Source organism: Cynocephalus volans, chromosome 10, assembly GCF_027409185.1.
Source record: "Cynocephalus volans isolate mCynVol1 chromosome 10, mCynVol1.pri, whole genome shotgun sequence".
NCBI classification, from domain to species: Eukaryota; Metazoa; Chordata; class Mammalia; order Dermoptera; family Cynocephalidae; genus Cynocephalus; species Cynocephalus volans.
Genome location: NC_084469.1, coordinates 99,772,913 through 99,779,787, shown reverse-complemented (window position 1 = coordinate 99,779,787; position 6,875 = coordinate 99,772,913). Strand labels below are relative to the sequence as shown.

The 6,875-nt window shown below is 49.6% G+C and overlaps 1 pseudogene; it reads right to left on the bottom strand.

Annotated features, from left to right (window-relative positions):
• Nucleotides 1-385: 385 nt before the first annotated feature.
• LOC134387545 (CD209 antigen-like protein 2) lies at nucleotides 386-3,892 on the bottom strand (annotated as a pseudogene).
• Between the last annotated feature and the right edge of the window lie 2,983 nt (nucleotides 3,893-6,875).

Here is a 6,875-nt window from a genome sequence, read left to right as displayed (position 1 = left end):
GGCAGGTGGAAGGTGAGCAGATAGAAGGAAGGCATGCGTGGATGGGATAAAAGGCCAGGGGACACGGCAGCTACACATGATGATCTGAACAGACCGATGTCACCTAGGAAGAGAGAGTAGACCAACGCAACACACCAAGCCCCTGAATGTCCTCCACACCAGGTCACTTTATTAAGCTCCAAGGGAAGACCAGAACCACGACCTCCAAGCCAAGGGGAACTGTGGGGCATCAGAGGAAGGAGAGAACTGGATCCAGGCCCATAGGGGTTGAGGAATCTGACAGAAGAGCCTCAGAGCTTTCGTTATGATCTCATCGCCCACAGATGAGAAGGAAGCCTTGTGTAGAAGGGCTTCGGTTCTGCCAACCAGCAGAGAGGTTGGGGCTTTAGTGGCCCAGGACAGAAACCAGCTGTCAGTCACTGGAGCAGGAACTTGCAGGCTTTTTGCAGACCCAGAATTTTTTAACATTACATTTGTCATCGTTCCAGCCACTGCCTCTAAATTCTGCGCAGTCTTCTTCCTCGTCGTTATTGGGCTCCCCTTCGTTCCAATACTTCGTGAAACTGCAAATCCCATCCAGAAAGTGAGCCCCTGCCCTGCCCCACTCTCTGGTCCATGTTGCCAGCTTCTGTTCATTTGCTGCTTCAGCGTGCGCCCCACCTGCAGGTGGCCTACATGCCTCATTCCGGACAGACGAATGCTATGTTTGAATCACTTTGCCTTGGCCTCCTGTCTCCTTTCTAACACCTGCTCCTGGGGAGGTGGCCTTTTCCTGGAGGTGTGATTTGCAAATACAAATCTCCCGATCTAGAGTCCACACTCCAAAGCAGCTCCCTAACTGGGGTCTTGCACTCTGAGCCACTGTCCCCCTGCCCTAATCAACCCATGGCCGGGTACCAGACAACTGAGAGTGACCGCTATGCCCCACAGCCTGCTGAAACCACTCAAACTAGCCAATCCTAATTCTCCTTAACACGCCTCACCCATTCCTTCCCACAGGAACCATAACAAAGGCTCTTGCTCAGTTTCCCTCCCTCTGACATAACCGACCTCGGTGCTTCCCCGTGTGGCCTCCCCGTGGGGGGATGTGTACTTCCTCTTCTGGGATCTGTGAGTATAACGATCTACCTTTCCAATGGCAATGGTCTCCTGAGCTGTTGGCCTTACTTTGCCTCAGACGTTCTATTAATACACTGTGTTCTAAACCACCCGCCCAGGCAGCAAGCTCCTCCTAAAGCTATGATGGTGGAATGTTAGGCACCTGCCATCCTATCTGAACGTGCGTGTGAACAACGCCTTCCTCAATCAGCAAAAGTCCCAGACTCTTAGGTCCAGGGGGCCTGGGAGTGGGAGAGGAGCCCCAGGCAAGGCTCAAGTCAACGTTTCCGAACCCCACAGCCACCCGATAGGATGTCCCCTTCTCCCCAGATCTACCTGCTCAGCAGAGGTGAACCATCCAGCCAGTGCCACGTGCCTTCATGTTTCAGGTCAGAGAGCCCCATCCAGGTGAGGCGCTGACTGTCAGAAGTCTGACTCTGTAGGAAGCTCTGGAGAAGAACAGGAGGCGTCAGGAGAAAGCTCTGCCCCCCTTTTTCTAGGCTCAGTGTGTCCCCGATCTCTTGGCAGGAAGTTCTGCTTTCAATCTAACGTGGAGCTTCCTCAGGGACGGGCTCTGAGCCCCCACATGTGTGAACCCCTCTCACACCTGTATCCCGTGGTGCGGGTGTTCGGACTCACAGACGTACGTGCACAGCTGGCCTCAGGCTCACACACTGGGGAGCACACTGCCTGCTTATCTGTCTTGCGTGTCCTGAACGTGTGCACACAAGTGTGCCCATGACTGGGTTCAATGTCCTGGACACAAGATGCACCAGGTTATGATGGCCGGTCATGCTCATCTTTGTTCAGCTCCGCGTTGAGTCACATCTCATTGATAGCTTGCAGTCAGCCATGCTGGGGATGTTTGCACCAGGGGAATTGGCAATACTGCACGTGACGACTCTCTCCTCCCGGGAGCTAGTGGCCAGCACACCACTGGGGTTGACGTACATGTGACATGTCCCCAAAGCATTCACACAGCTCAGATCTTCTCTGTGTCTCCTTTCAAGGTGCCGGGGACCCTCTCATTCATACTTTCTCCTCCCTTTCCTTTCAGGGCTCCCCACCAGGGGTACCTGCTCCTCTGCACTCTTGATCACGACCAGCTGGGCCCCCACTTCCTCGCAGGCGGTAACGGAGTCGTGCCAGTTGCGTTTGGACTTGGAGAAGAAGTAACAGTTTCCTTGGAAGAACGTCCAGTCCCAGGCACAGGGGCGGCACAGGCGGGCTGTTGGGGAAGGCGGGTCAGGGCTGGGACCCCAATCCAAATGCCCATATTTCTGCATCTGCCCCCTTCCAGGCTCCGGAGAGCCAGGGCCCTTCTTCGACACTACACCTTTGGGGTGGGGGGAGAAGGATTCTCCTGTTCCCTTCCTGAGACCCCCGCCCCGCCCTCAGGAGAACCAGGAGACCTGGCCCCATCTCTCCAGAGTGGAAGACGTAAGAGGTTCAGCTTTGGAACTAAGACGGAAGGCAGGACGCTGCCTTCGTTGAGTGCCTACTGTGTACCTGACCCCTGGGAACACCAAGTGCAATTGTCACTGTCCCCTTGTGTTTCCATTTCACAGATGAATACACTGAGGCTCAGAGCGTTGGTGACTCCAGCGAAGTCACACCCCATGGAGACGCTCTCAGGCCCTAGGACTCCTGGTTCCCACCACTCACCGACCCCAGCCTTCAGCTGAGTTAGTTCCTTGGACATCTCCTGCTTCCCCTGCTCCTGGGAGCTGGGGATCTTGGAGACTGTGCCAAGAGAAGAAGAAATCACAATTATTAAGCATCGACTGTATACCATGCCCTGTCCTGGGCCCCCAGAAACATCATTACTGAGAGGCAAGGTCTTGGTTCATCCCGTTTGAAGATGTGGACAACTGGCACCCAGCGAAGGCAGCACCGGGACAGCAAGTGGAGCTGGGGTTCGTCCCTTCCCCTCCTCCTCCTGCTCCTTCCTTGCAGCAAGGTGGGGGAGGGGTAGTAGGAGAGGCTCCCCAGAAACCCTGGGGGACCTGATTCCAGCTTTGAGCCCCACCTCCCTCCCGGACCTGTCGTCCCCAGGCTGTGTCCACTGAGGAAGACCCAGCTCTTCAGAGCCTGCCCCTGACCTTGGATGAGGACGGCCAGCAGGAGAGCCGTGAAGAGTGTGAAGGAGAGAAGCTGCAGTATCATGGGGACATTGCTCAGGCACCCTGCAGGGAAGAGGATGAGCTGTTCCAGCAGGTCAGTGTCCCTGCCTAGCCTGACCCAGGGGCAGCCAGGCCCTTGCCTCCAGCTCCCTAGGACCCGGGGATAGCCAGGCCCCTGTTTCCAGCTTCCCAGGACCCGGGAGTCCAGGTCCCCAGCTTTGACCATCCCAGTACCCAGGGGTCCAGGCTCCCCCTGTGACTATTGCAGAACCCAGGAGTTCAAGGTTCAGACTCTACCTTCCCAGGACCCAGGAGTTCAAGCCCCAGCCTCCACCTCCCCAGGACCCAGGTATCTGGGACAAGCTGCCCCCTGTCCCCTGTCCCCAATCCTGCTGTACCTGCAAAGCTCTTGAGGCCACGAGTCTGTTGGAATTCAAAGTTTTCATAAATTCCTTCACTGCTGGTTTTCAGCTCTTCCTGCTCTGAAGGGACAGAGCATCGACTCAGAGCCTGGGTAAGCTGAGGCCACACCTGGTCATCCCTCTGCTCCCTCCCCAAGATCCCAGATTCCCACCTCGCCTCACCCATTTGATCCTTGCAGACACTCATGTCCAGCCCTGTCTCTCAATGGACGGGACTGCTGGAGACCACAGCTCTTATTTCCCAGCCTGCAGTCCTCGCATCCTGAATGTTCTCTTACTCAGGAAGAAAATAGGGAACTGGGTAGAGACATATCACCAGAAAAGGCTGGGGAGTGAGGGTTTCAGTTTCTGATGCAACAAGGGATGGGCCAGACTTCTCAGGATATTTGGGGAGGTGGGAGGGAGGTCTAGGGTTGACAGAGAAAGTCTGACCCACGCATGGCACTGCCGACCTGTGCAATGCTTTTAAAGAAATCCAGTGAAGTGTAGGGTAAAGCTACTTTGTTATGCCTCCTCCACCAAGAGCATGGGTGGGCAGGAAGCGCCCCCAGTTTTCCTGGACACACTGTCCCCTCTGACTTCCAGACTTTGCTGCCTGGTCTGCTGATGTCGTTATTTATATGGTGATGTCTGCTGACTTTGGGAGTTGGGGCTGAATCATAACTGCTTATGTTTAATGCGTACTACAGTCGGACACTTTCCTAACTGCTTTATATTCTCAATCATTTAATCTTCCTACCCTGTGATAGATAACATGATCTCCATTTTACAGATGGGGGAAACTGAGGCACAGAGAAGTTAGGTAACTGGCTGCAAGTCACACAGCTGGTAAAGAGTAGAGCTGGGAATCAAACTCAGACAGTTTGCCTCTACGGTCCACACTGTTAACCAAAGAAAGTCAAATAGTATCAAGGAGCAAACAAAAAGATTCATAGCAGCTTTATTTGAATTAATCCCAAATGGGAAAAATCCAAGTAGTCACCAGCAGGCAAATAAGAAAGAAATTGTGGAGGATTCGCAAAGTAGAATCCTAAATAGCAACAAAAAAGCAAACTGCCTGTACATGCAACAATGTGAATGAATCTCACCAAACACTCAAAGAACCCAACATAAAGAATACATACTGTAAGGTTTGATTTAATATGAATTTTAAGAACAGGGAGAACTAATCTTTGGCAGGGACTCAGTATGGGGGTCACCTGAAGGAGTGAGTGGGTATTGACTAGGAGGGGTACAAGGGAGTCTTTCCTGTGCTGGGATGTCCTACATTTTGATCTGAGAGGTGGTGGCATGAGTGTGTTCATATGGAAAAGTGTCTTGAGCTGTACATTTAAGACGTGTGCAGTGTACTGTATGTGTGTTATAACTCAACTTAAAAATGGAAAATGCATACATACATCATGATCAGATAGTGGGGTTTTTGTTCTTATCTTAACTTTTTATTATTTAAATAAATGTCTTATTTTAGAATAGTTTTAGATTTACAGGAAAGTTGCAAAGTAGTACAGAGATTGTCCACCTGTTTGACCCTTGAAAACTTCTTTAAGCTGGCTCTTGGGTTTTTTTTTTTTAACATGCCCACATCACAAGATGGTCCAGACTCATGTTTTCGGCCCCAGCTCTGGAATAAGCCATTTCTCCAATAAGCTCTGATTCCTTTTATCAGAGAATGGGACCTAGACACCAAGATCTGTCAGGTAGCTGTTTTGTTTATAATTTTTTAAATGAACTTGATTTTTTTAGGGCAGTTGTAGGTTCACAGCAAAATTGAACAGAAGGTACAGCGATTTCCCTTACACCCCCTGCCCCCATACATATGTAGCTTCTTCCATTATCAACATCAACATGAATCTACGTTGACACATTGCTGTGGACTGTATGTCCCCCCAAAGCTCACTGAGACTTAATCCCCACTGTAACAGTGTTAAGAAGGTGGGGAATCCTATTACGGTAATTGAAAGGTGGGGTCTTTTTAATTAAGAGGTCATTAGATTGAAAGGATCATGCCCTGGTGAATGGATTAGTCTCTGGATGATTTAATGGTGGTCATGGGTGTGGTTCTGAGGGCTGAATAATATCCCATTGTATGGATATTTTGTTTATCCACAAATCTATCTGTGGACACAGGTTGTTTCCACCTTTCAGCTATTATGAATCACTGCACATAAAAATTTGTACACAAGTGTTCACAGCAGCATTATTCATTGTAGCCCCAAAGTGGAGACAAAATGTGGTATATACATGCAATAGAATATTATTCATCTATAAAAAGGAACGAAGTACTGATACACACTACAATGTAGATAAACCATGAAAATATGCTCGGTGAAAGATACCAGTCACAAAAGGCACATATTGTACGATGTCATTTATATAAAATGTCCAGAATAGGCAAAGCCATAGAGACAGGAAGTAGATTAGTGGTTACCAGAAACTGGGGGGAGGGGGGAAGAGGAATAACAGCTAATGGGTTATTTTTGGAATGATGAAGTTGATGGTGGTGATGGTTGCACAACCTTGTGAATAAACTAAAACTGCTGAATTGTATACTTTCAAATGGTGAATTATATACCAATAAAAAAATAGTGAATGTCCCAATGGACTCTGATGGGCATGAGATTTGAGGGCACATGGTTCCCTGGACCTCGCCTGGGCTGGAGGGGGGTCTGGTCCAGCCACTCCCAAGAGTTCTTCTCCCTGAAGTCGAGTCCAGTCCAGTAGTTCTTGTTTCTTGGAAGGCCTGGGGGAGGATGAACTGGGCACAGGGGTCAACAAAGACCCTGTCAACTCCGGTCAGACCCAAATCGTAGAAGGATTTCAAAAAGAGCAGTGCCACGCAGAAAATGAATGTGAAAGTATTCTCCAGGGAGAGCCATGCCTTAAAAGAAGAAAAGCAGTTACTCATCATGATGCAAGACTTCAAAACACAGCTAAAGATCATGAAAATCCATCCGCTCTTATGGACTACCTCTATGCATACTCTGCCCATAATCTATCCCTGTTACACACACCTTTTCACATACTGTGGTTTTTTTGTTTTTCTAGTTTCCGCCTGCCCCGACTACTTTAAATTCTCAGCATTAGTTTTTACAATGAGATAGGCTATGTATTTTATCTTCACATCATTTCCAATTTCTGGTGGTATAAATTGTGCAAAGGCTTTTAGAGAGTTCTAATTCCTTGTATGCATTTTTTCCCACAAATTTGACTCCACAAAAGTGCATTATGACAA